The following is a 12385-nucleotide window of genomic DNA, read 5'->3' on the forward strand; positions in this document are numbered from 1 at the left end:
GGGGCCTTTTTTTAAATATATTACATGTTTTTCATTAGTAATAATTAACTGAATTAGACTCAAGATCTAATAATAAAATCTCCACACCTGGAAAGTTCTGCTAAACGTAACACGTTTGAGTGATTCTTATCATAACTAGAGTATAAAAAAAGTTTTTGAAATACGCTTTATGAATCGGAAATGAGTTTAGTACTGAAACTATGTCAGTATTTATGGATTAGCATTGGATTACAACAGATCATTAGAGTTATTAGTATGTGACTACAGCAGAACATTATAGATATTTACAAGAGATTTCAGCTGCAACGTGAGAAGTTTACTCATGGCACATAATTCGCCTTCTACCATACGTTCTAATGAAATAATGTTCAGTGCATAAAAATCATTATCTGATGCAAAATAATATTGCTCTCTATACTTAGCTATGTCCTCAATACATTACGCTTCTGTTCTTCAGATCCTGTCAAGGAAGCTACTATCCAAGAATAAAGCATAAGGAAAATAAATTGATTTACTCTATTCGCTATCTTTCTAACTACATATTGACTATGATTTTAATAAATCACCAAGTAAGAATTCCATATACTTCACATTTATGGAAATTCACGGAAAAATAGTTTGTAATAAGCATATTTCGTTCAACCGTATTCTATTTCTCCAACAGAATTTTTACCTATTCTTCATTTCAAGGAATATTAATGATACCGAAAACTTTATGCTTCAATTTCCTTAGATTTCACACATAAATTCAATGAGATTTACTTTTATTTGCTATTTGCTGCAGTTAATTGATTACATTATAGTAATTAATTCTATGACCATTAATGGCTAGTTGTAGATGTTATTAATAAAGTTACTTATAAAATTAAGCTGTTCTCAAACACCTACTGAAGAAAATATATGGAGCTGAGTTTATAAGAGAATCATTATTTAAAAAGATTAAAGTTAAGTAATAATGCTTTCAAATGTTGGCACTATGCCAATATAATAATAAGAATATTTTCTACAATAGGTACAAGGCCTGAAATTTTAGGGGAGCAGTTAAGTCGACCCCAGTACCCAAGTGTAACTTATTTTATCGATCCCGAAAGGAAGAAAGGCAAAGTCGACGCCAGCGGAATTTGAACTCGGGACGCAAAGAGGGACAAAATGCCGCTGAACATTTCGCCCGGTGTGTTAACGGCTCTGCAAGCTTGCCACCTTGTTTAATAAGTAATATTCATGGAAATTTGTTAGGACACAGACCTGCTTATTTGAGATGAGTCTCTATACCTTCTACCGAGTCTAAGATAATGTGGAAATCTAAAATTAAGTAAATCTGTGATAACTGAATGCCTTAATATATTAATCTTCTTCCAACTCCAAACAAAGTAAATGCATTAATAAGAAGAGGCGGGAACTTTATAGGAAACGAGCAATTTAAGGATTGATGGTTTCTATAGTTGTTACTAAAATAAGGATTTAGATTAGATATTTAATGAGACAAGCAATTTCGGAATTTGTATTATCGTTTTTAATAGAATACCAGCAATACAATCTATTTAATCCACACGACAAATATATCATTTTATCTTCAAAGCATTAGGTTATCATGAAACGATTAAAGTTTCTAATGTAATCTTCAACGGATATGTATATAATCTTTTTAAAGTCTTTATATTAATATAACATAGATACTACCTGTGAAACAGATTGATATATTTATAACTGGAATATTGAAAACAACATTGAGTCTTTTATGCCAATAAATTCTTCTCTTCATAGAGATATTAAGTCTATTTTGTGACTATGAAAGCTACATAAGAGCAGAAAACACTTCACAATATTGATCTTCTTATCACTTATACAAACTTTACTAAAGGTGCAACAGTAATAAAAAGCTGATGCAAATTGACATCTTTTACAAACATATAACAAAATTCATTATATCTCGAGTCTTTTATGACAATTTAGCTGCTTGCAGCAATTCGAAGTGTTTGATATGTTGCAAGAAGATTGGTTTCCAAGCTGGGTATTAATGAAGGATGGAAATAATGCGTTCGCAATTCAAGTTGTTTGTATAAAATGAGGGGGGATGGGGGTTTGAGGTTATTAAATGTATCTTAGTTTCGAAACGATCTAGTCTATATTTAAAAGTCTTTGATGCCAATACTTGGTAAGAAAAAAGAAAACTTATTTTCCTTCACTTCAAAATCATCCACTGATGATAAATATAATGTCAAACATTTTAGTCAATAGATAAACTGGAATTAATAAATCTGCCAAATTATTGAATGAAAATGTGTGCATCTCTAGTTGTGAGAGTACTATTGTATGTGCTTTCGGTGTGTCGCAGTCATTTTCTTGTCTTAACCGTATAAAAACTGAACGCATACACCTATGTAAACAATATTGATTTCATCCACTTGAGTTTATTGTTAATGTTTTGCAGAATACAATCGATTAAATCACCCGCAATGCATAATAACTAAACATAACAGCTAAGTGTCTCTCAAATCATACCTTACCTTCTTAAAAAAAGTAGTATGCATTAGAAATTGGCTCAAAGTAAACGAGGGTATGTTTTATTAAAGTCGTTGTTCATAAGTCTACTCTAATAAGGGTTACCTGGTGCTAAATAATAACTTATACAATTTTATGCGTACTTTGAGAAATAATCTCGATGAGCGAATAAGTAAATGAAGTCAATTTAAGATACAAATTAGAAAGGAAGATACTACAGTTATTAAGTGAAGGAAACTATAAAATGGCAAGGTGGAAGACACAGAACAACAATAAATTAAGAGCTAAATGTTTTTCAAATAGTTTATTGAACAGATAAACGTTTTGGTGGTAATGACGAGAATTAAAAGAGTTTATTATCCTCAATATGAGAATTATAGTGTTCTCAAATCAAATATAAAGCTAGTACAACTTTATTAGCTACTCAAAACATGTATTTGTATATTAAATGACAACATATAAACAGACTCTTTCAGTTTGGTATTCTGTGTTTCCAGACTAGAAACCTCGATTATTGTACGAGGGAAATCAAAAATTATCTGTACTTTCGCTATAACATATCTTTATTATTGTTACACTGCCTTCTACTCATACGTGCTTATAGTTGGTACTATTGTGGTCACATGATCGAAGTCTGAGCTTGATCGCGTCATTTTTCTTTCTGGCTTTACAGTGTAAGCATGGCCACTCCATTATCAATGTGCCCCTAAGAAGAACAAAGAGCAGTGATCCAATTTCTCTGGTCGGAAGGTGTTTCAGGTGCTGAAATTCATCGGAGGCTTTTAGCACAATACGTGTACAGTGCACTACCGTGTAGAAATCTTTGAGTAGATTGAGAAGTTTAAAAGTGGCCGGACAAGCGTGACGCACGAAGAGGATGCAGGACGCCCGTCAACCGGCATCGCTGAGGATAAGATTTGGCAAGCTCGAGAAATGATATTAGTGAACCGGCTTGCCATTACAATCTCTCGGATCACTGTTCTTTGTTTTTCTTTGTTGCACATCGTTAGTGGAGCGGCCATATTTACACTGTAAAGCCAGAAAGAAAAATGGCACGATCAGGTTCAAACTTCGATCATGTGACTACAACAGTACCAACTAGAAGCGCATATGCGCAGAAGGCAGTGTGACAATAATAAAGATATGTTATGGCGAAAGTGCGGATATTTTTTTACTTTCCTCTCCTAGATAACAAATTTTTGCCTGCAGAAGAAGAGTTGTCTGTGCGTTTCATATAAAAAAAACAGCCTCGATAGCTAGAACAAGTATCTCCAAATAACACCAGTTCACAAAACTATAAAGAGAAAATGTGAGTGATATGTTTTAATATTTCACCATGTTGATAGTTGTGATAATTTTTTTGGAATCATATTCCCAGCACTGTAACCTGCATAAATTATTTTCTTACTCTCTCTCTTTTTACTCTTTTACTTGTTTCAGTCATTTGACTGTGGCCATGCTGGAGCACCACCTTTAGTCGAGCAAATCGACCCCAGGACTTATTCTTTGTAAGCCTAGTACTTATCGGTACATATATACGACGGGCTTCTTTCAGTTTCCATCTACCAAATCCACTCACAAGGCTTTGGTCGGCCTGAGGCTACAGTAGAAGACAATTGCCCAAAGTGCCACGCAGTGAGAATGAACCCGGAACCATGTGGTTCGTAAGCAAGTTACTTACCACACGGCCACTCCTACGCCTATCATTTTCAATATTTCTTCTATCTAAGCCGGATTTTTATGATAATTTAATTTCGTAAGCAATCATCAACGCAGAAATATCTTATAAAATATTGAATACTGAATTCTTGGTTATTCAGCACTATACTAGTGTAGAGAAATGAACTGTTGTAGAGAGTTGATTCGAGCTATGTATAATTTAGTGATCCCAGTAGATTATAAAATAAAAACTCTGATCAGAAGTTTTTCGTATTATTCCTTTTAATGGTTTCCATTTTTAAAGGAAGAGTGTGTTTATATGTGAGGGAATGAGATGTGTGTGTTTGTGTGTGTGTGTGTGTGTGTGTTAACACTTATATATAGTGATACAAATACATAACATTGATGTTATCCACAAGCAGTGTAGTTCAAAATGTGTGTTACTTCGTTGCTGGTTGAAGATCCACAACTTGTCCAAGGATTTGTGTTCCTTTGTATGTTATACCAATGTATATTGACATAGACTTGCGCTCAACAAATTGACAGCGTGTTTGATTAGAACTTTGTTTTATCGGTCTCGGATGGATCAGAGGCAAGATTTACCACAGCGGATTTGAATTCAGAACGTAAGAAATCAGGAAGTATTTTATTTGACGCTCCAACGATTCCCCAATCTATTGGCATTTTATCCTACGCTCTAACAATTCTGCACATCTACTACATTTTAGCCAGAATATAAATAAGATAATACTCTCCTGTCATTTATATCCAATTGCTAACCTTAAAGTTTAAAAGATGGTGACACCTATTGACTATTTTACATCATCTCTTGCAGCTTAATTTAAATGATGCAGTAGGTCATGACATTCAACTGGACAATTACCTCTTGTCAGGTGATACATATTATTATTTGAACTAAAGGCGATATATGAAACGAGGTAAAATATGGGAGAAATTGGTTATTGGAAGTCGAAGCTTTCGTCGTATTCGATGGTACGGGCCACACTGATTATCACAGAATATAACTGACAAAAATCTGCCCCACCTCGTTCATGTGTATGCTACATGAAAATCCATTTTTGGTCTTCAATTTAGTATTTTTTTAAAGTCTTCACAAATTTAATCCTCGTTTGCATGAATCTGTCCACAACTGGATTACATTAATTATCAGCATCTGCTTGTCATTCATTAGACACATGAAATTATTACTTTGATTTCTGTAATCATTGTTCTCATTTCTTTTTAATATAAATATTGCATAGAATGTTTATTTACAATTCACCACAGAATTTTTAAGAAGAAACAGGAATAACTTAATTTTAGCAAAGTTATCTCTGACCAACGATAAAAAGAGGAAAAGCAATGATAACTTGGATAAAAAAAGTCCCTCATTTCCTAGATGACAGGATGATAACGATTGGAATGTCATTGAACATATAAACATGTCTGCTGGAACTGTGTTGACCTGAGGTTAAAGAACAAAAGTGTCAAAGCATTTTAACCCAGTGTCTTTCTGTGCAAGTCGACACTACTCTATATTTTACCTATACCTTTTCTCTCAGATCATCTTCCATCTTCCTTTCCTTGCCATTTATATTGTACACTCTGCTCTTTCCACGGTCTTTTATCCAGTTCTATCTCACTCCAATAATTTTCTTACAATAACACCTTTTATTACCTCAGTATATCTTCCAGACGTTCCTCACCCTCGCTCATACATACTTTTCATTAACCTGTGTCACACAGCTTTCAAAATATTCATTTTTAGATATATGTATATATATCGCCACCATCATATTCTATTCAATCTCTTTCACCTGCATATCTAGCCTCTCATATATATTTCATTTGATTATCCTCACCGCAATATCCTTTAAACGATTTCAATTTCTATTCAGAATTGTCGTCTCACATTTCACACGTTCCATCATACATGCTCTCTCTCTCTCTCTCTCTCTCTCTCTCTCTCTCTCTCTCTCTCTCTCTCTCTCTTCTCTATATATTTATCAACCTGTCGGTCTGTCTGTCTATCTCTCCATCTCTCTATCTCTCTGAGAGGGATAGGAGGATGACGGAGGAAGATAATATATCGAGAAAGAGAGAGAGTAAGATAGATAGAAAGATAGACGGACAGACCGACAGGTTGATAGATAGATAGATAGATAGATAGATAGATAGATAGATAGATAGATAGATAGATAGATATAATTGCAAATCATTCTCTCATGTATTTCAGTTAAATTAAAACGTCTCATCCTTGTTTCTTCTTTTTTTTTTTTTTTTTTCACTGTCATATTTCCATCTCAGATATTTCAAATTTTTATAATTAACAAACTTGGCTGATACTACAGCAATATATTAAACCTACTACCTGTTCCCGAATATATTTTCTTGTCGTGTCTTATTACACCACACACTATGTCTCTAATTACTTTTACCCACACCTTTTCTTCTATGATAAAGGACAGGAAATAATTTAAAGGATACAGTATTATACATCCTTACTCCAAACAAATGTATACTACAGGTTTATTATATCGATCAGACTTGCCAGTTTGTTTATCATTATATGAAAGTATTGAGAAATTTAGATTGCAGTATACCTACATGAAGCATTTCTTATAGCAGGAATAGTGAGCTATGCTCAAATTTTATGAAATGGGTGAAGTTGATTTATCCAACTTCAAACCTTTACTGCTAATTGGTTTTTCGATTCCAGATAAATGAAAGCGAATGTCAGAATCGGAAGAATAAACACAAAGTTGAGACAGAAAGTGTTAACATATAAGTGTGTAAGTAGCGAACTCTGCACTCCACCGTATGTTCCCTTCAATCCACCCCCTAAATTCTTTTTAGAAAGTAAAGAAAAGAATATCAGCAGATCCTTAGTATATTTAAACGATCGATAAACAATTCGACTTGATACTTTATGGTATATAGTTCTTGTCAGATTGAGTTCTAATCTCAACAGGTGTCTTTACCATTATTATTTTCACAGTCGATAGGATAGAAAGCAATAAGGTATTCGAAGGAAAGGAATCGATTCCAAATTGGCTTTGTGCCATTATATTTTCCTGAGTATGCATGTACTTTTACATTCGTGCATTCATATTCTTAAGTTCTTTTCGCTTGTTTTCAATGAACATGCTTTGTGACAAAAGAAAAAATACATTGCCTTTCACAAAAGAAAGCACACATACGCACACATGCGCATACACACACTCAATGTGTTTTTTTTTTAATATATAAAGCTGGGTTAAGTTTCATGCTGATCTTTACCAAGATATTGTATAGCTTTACATTCTGCTCTATGCATTATATTTGACTATATCATTTTAAGTATCTTCTCCTTCTCTGAGCTGCCTTCGGGGGCACTTTTTTTGCATGGCTTTTGTGTACTATATTAACGATACTACTCTTGTTTCAGTGGAGAAGAAAAATAGTTTTATCTCATCTGGCACTTTGCCATAAAATATCTCTACATATACTTCCTAATTTTTTAAAATATAATTTCATAATATGCTACGATCAATTCTAGCCATTTTCAAAAATATTAAAATTGGTATCAGTATGGTGAATGACTTGTATTTGGTAATTACCTTCCTAATACTAGTGAGAAGAAAGAAGATATTTATCTAGTACGAATATTGGTTTATTGTTATGCCTGCAAACATTATACTTTTAAAATATGGGACGTAAGCGGTAGGTGAAAAAACGATTTTCATAATGTAGTCGTTATTTGCAGTTTTACAGCATTATAGCAAGTTAATATCAGCTGCTCTGTAGTAAACGTTGCTATTTTGTATTTCAGATTTGTTGTGTATTTTTATTACATGTAGTATTTTTTTCTATTTTAAAGACTTAAAATTCTACATCCTGAAATATACTGGTATTGCTGAAAATCCAATACGTTTTACTTGGAATTGAATTATTGATGACTGGGGAATGGTAATTCATTAATAGACTTAAAGTTGATTGAAAGTTATATATCTCTAGACTTCGGTTTTATAATTTTTCCGATCGAGAAAAATATTTTCTTGCGATTTCATAGCCTACTTTTTCCCGATGTCATTTGAATATCTTGCAAGATTTTCTTGATAGACAAAGCTTATCGAGAATTACGTGGTCAAAATTGAAATTAAGTGGAAATCAGTTACACTAATATGTAACATTGTATACAAATCAGAATGAGTGGATGTATTCCATTAGGAAAGGATGCAACATGTTTGGAAAAAGGCAGATTAAATATGTCGAGATTAAGCGTGTCTTACTTTTGTAAATCTGCATGAAAATCTGAGAAATATGGAAGGAGGTTCCTGTGGATACATTCTTCTTTCGAAGGCAGTATATTTTAGATATATGAAATCGCACACGCACACACACACATACACACACACACACGCACAAACACACACACACACACACACACACACACATACACACACACACGCACGCACGCATACACACACACAAACACACAAACACAAATTCTACAAGTAACACTCTTTTACCTGCTCATCCACAATATACTGCGTATGCAACGTGCTGGAAAAGGCGCAAAAGCAAATTCTGATGGAGACGTCGAGAACAAATCTATTATTATGTAGACACATTTAGTCAATCCTACAACAGTACTAAAATGTGTATCATCTTTGTACTAAAATTCATATTGTGTCAGCTGACCTTCAGACGCAATTGATACATTGGCACTCAACAGCAATATTCTGAATTTAACGCCTATCATCTCACAAGATAAAGCAAGGCTTATGATATATGTGTCATACACATATAAACAGTTGTACGTGATGTAGATAAATAACTGTATCACGTTGTAGGTTTATATATTTTCATTACTGCCCTCACATTTTATGTGTTTGAATTAATAATATGGTTAATTTTGAGGACGGTTTACTTACAGAAACATTACTCAATCATCGAGTTCTACCACTATAATGCGAAATGCTCATACCTATATGGAGAAAATATATTACACTCCCTGTCCCATTGATTCACATGAAAATATATTAACATTTACATGAAAATATATTACAAATTGAAACATGAGTATATGATTCAAAATCGCAATCCTTACATGAAAAATCTCTCCTACGATATTCTTCGTTGTGTCAAATCATATCAAAGTACTAAATTATAAAGCATATCACGTTATAATAATGAGTCGAAAACTATAATAAACTTCGTTTTACGTTTATACTTATGTCCATTTATTTCTTGCTGAAGTACAATTGCGGAAAAAAGAGACAGGAAAGACAGCAGCGACAGAGAAGATGCAGAGAGTGAAAAAAACATGGTTGTGCTTGAGGAACTATTCATGAGAAAGAATAGGCAAGAGAGAGGGTGAAGCGAGAAAGAGTAAAATAAAATGAAATGATAAAGGAAAGACAGAAAATTTTACATACAAGTGGACATCACGCACACATATGATACGATATATAAACATAATTTAGGGATCAGCAAAAGTTGCTTCACCACATACCGAAATTTAGAAATAGCAGTTAAAGTGCTAATTCTACTATTACAATATGTCTCCACAGATAGCAATACTTGTAACTCACATAGGCAAAAGAGAAGAAAAATAACGAAACCAACCAGCCTTAGTTAATCATTTACGCATTTCGGGATTATATATATATTTAGTTTCAGCTCAGACCTGCGGCCATACATATATATATATATAGTGATATATATATATATATATATATATATATATATATATATATATATATATATATATATATATATATATGTATAGAGAGAGAGAGAGAGAGAGAGAGAGAGAGAGAGAGAGTTATTAATATTTCTAAGTCTCTCTAAAGGAGACTACGGCAGCGGTACTGGAAATTAATAGTTATCGCCAAGTCAACATGGCAGTCCCAAAATTAGGACGAAAGCTGCCGTGAATTAGCTCCAAGAAGCCATCGCCTCTAGCTAGCTATGTGACACACGAAACCTGTGTCCTTTATAACCTTCGAACAGGGGAGGTCAGCAGCTTCCCCCTGCTGGTTTGGCATCTGCAGACTAGTTTCAGGGTGTTGCCCCTTGTCAATGCAGAGCATTATATATATATATATATATATATATATATATATATATATACGACGGGCTTCTTTCAGTTTCCGTCCATCAGATCCACTCACAAGTAGAAGACAATTGCCCAAGGTGCCACGTAGTGGGACTGAACCCGAATCATGTGGTTCGTAAGCAAGCTACTTACCATACAGTCACTCCTACGCATTTTATGTTTTAACTTTTACCTGTACATAATACTAATATACACAGCCTAAGGACGCACTGGTAGATTTATGTATTAAATATAGCCTTAATACATACTCGACCAGCTCAGAAATACGTGTAGTCATTACTTGTACTACCTTCTGTCCATATATATACATATATATATATATATATATATATATATATATATATATATATATATATATATATATATATATATATATATATATATATACATATATATACATATGTGACGTGAAGTATATTTGCCACTTATAAGTATATACATATATATATATATATATATATATATATATATATATATATATATATATATATATATATATATATATATATATATATATATATTGTTGTACTTGGGGATGGTCATATTGCCAGTTTAGCCAATAAAAACACACGCACTGTATATTTGGTGTTAATTTTTTTTTTTTTTTTTTTTCAGCTTTATATTACATTAATCTTAATCTTAATCTTATTTCGGCCAGAGTTCTTTCGTCACACTTCTGTGACCTCATCAGTGGTCCTTTGTTTCCTTCTTTCTTATGTGTGTCTCACCTTGCTAACTATCAGCCATTTTGTATTTTGTATTCCTATTGTATGTGTCTACGCATGCGTGTCCTTCAATGTGTCTGTGTCTTTTGTAAGTGCATGTGTGTATGGGGAGTGTCTGTATCACCTATATTCTCTGTTAATACGTGTTCGTTTGTATTAGTTTTTATTTATTTATATGTTCGTGTGTGTGTGTGTGTGTGTGTGTTTTTTTTTGTTTTTTTTTATATATGTATATATATATATATATCAGTTGAATAAATCGATATATCGAATTTGAAGTCTCTGTCTCTTTTGAATATGAAAATTTAAAAGTTAAAAACCTTATAATATATATATATATATATATATATATATATATATACATATGTTATATATATATACATATATATTTATAATGTACTATATATAATATATATTTGTCTGTCTGTCTGTCTGTCTGTATGTATGTATGTATGTATTTATGTATGTATGTATATACGTGTGTCAGAACTACAGCCGCCATTCGCAAGCGCATATGGATTGGTGGTAGCATACGTAATGCTTTCGATAATTCTTTTAAGTGCCGTAATTCTCCGCAATAAAAATATTAATAGGTAGAGGAAGCTTGGGAGAGTTGAGCTACAGGAACAGTTTAGCCATAACAATTTTCTCTAAATCTATAAATTATTAAAAGTAATTACTGCCGCGTATTGGAAGCACTTCTTATCTAATACATTTAACAAGTGTAAGCAATTTATACAGTTATTTTTTGAAAAAATCATTTTTACACCAATAGGTAAAAGTTGGTTTGAAGGTAAGCATGTTCATATTTCTGTAGAAGTATGTAGGATTCTGATTGAATGCATTTTGTAATATACGTTTATCGTTCCTCTATCACTGTGATCGTTAAAAAATCCGTCTGATCGTTAAAAAATCCGTAACGGTTACAATGATACATGAAGTTAAGATGGCAGGGACAGTTAAGATGGGGAGAGTTGGAACAGCCATGTATGGGAGAGTTGAGCAGTAGTCAAACTCCCTTTATTAATGCGTAGTGAAAAGACATTTTTAACCTGTTCATTTTATTACTTCCTATGCTAATTATCAAAAACTCTGGTAGCTGTTAATGAGCTGCGTTTGCTTTCGAGTTTAAGTGTGTTGAAGCTAAACTGCATAGGGCTTCAATTCAAAATAAGGGATAAAATTTTGATCTACTTGCCTTCATACTGGCTAAAATTTAGACATGTATTAACTTTTTCAGATGCCTTGGAAATATATCCAGACCACCAATCGTGGAGCTGCAGAGGATGATTTAGTAGGGACAGATCGCGTCAGAGAAGGATGCAGTATTCGTGGTGCTGCTAAAGATTCCAATATAGCAAGAATGACACTAAAAAAAGATATATAGACAAATGTA

The 12385-nt window shown here is 33.0% G+C and overlaps 1 long non-coding RNA gene across 1 annotated transcript; it reads left to right on the forward strand.

Moving 5' to 3' along the window:
* The first annotated feature begins 3644 nt into the window (after window positions 1-3644).
* On the forward strand, window positions 3645-4418 carry LOC128247113 (uncharacterized). Its single transcript, XR_016240669.1, has 2 exons — window positions 3645-3811; window positions 3943-4418. It is a non-coding gene; the product is annotated as an uncharacterized LOC128247113 (long non-coding RNA).
* The last annotated feature ends 7967 nt before the right edge of the window (window positions 4419-12385 follow it).

The sequence above is a fragment of the Octopus bimaculoides genome, chromosome 2 (assembly GCF_046866305.1).
Source record: "Octopus bimaculoides isolate indiv1 chromosome 2, ASM4686630v1, whole genome shotgun sequence".
Lineage (NCBI taxonomy): Eukaryota > Metazoa > Mollusca > Cephalopoda > Octopoda > Octopodidae > Octopus > Octopus bimaculoides.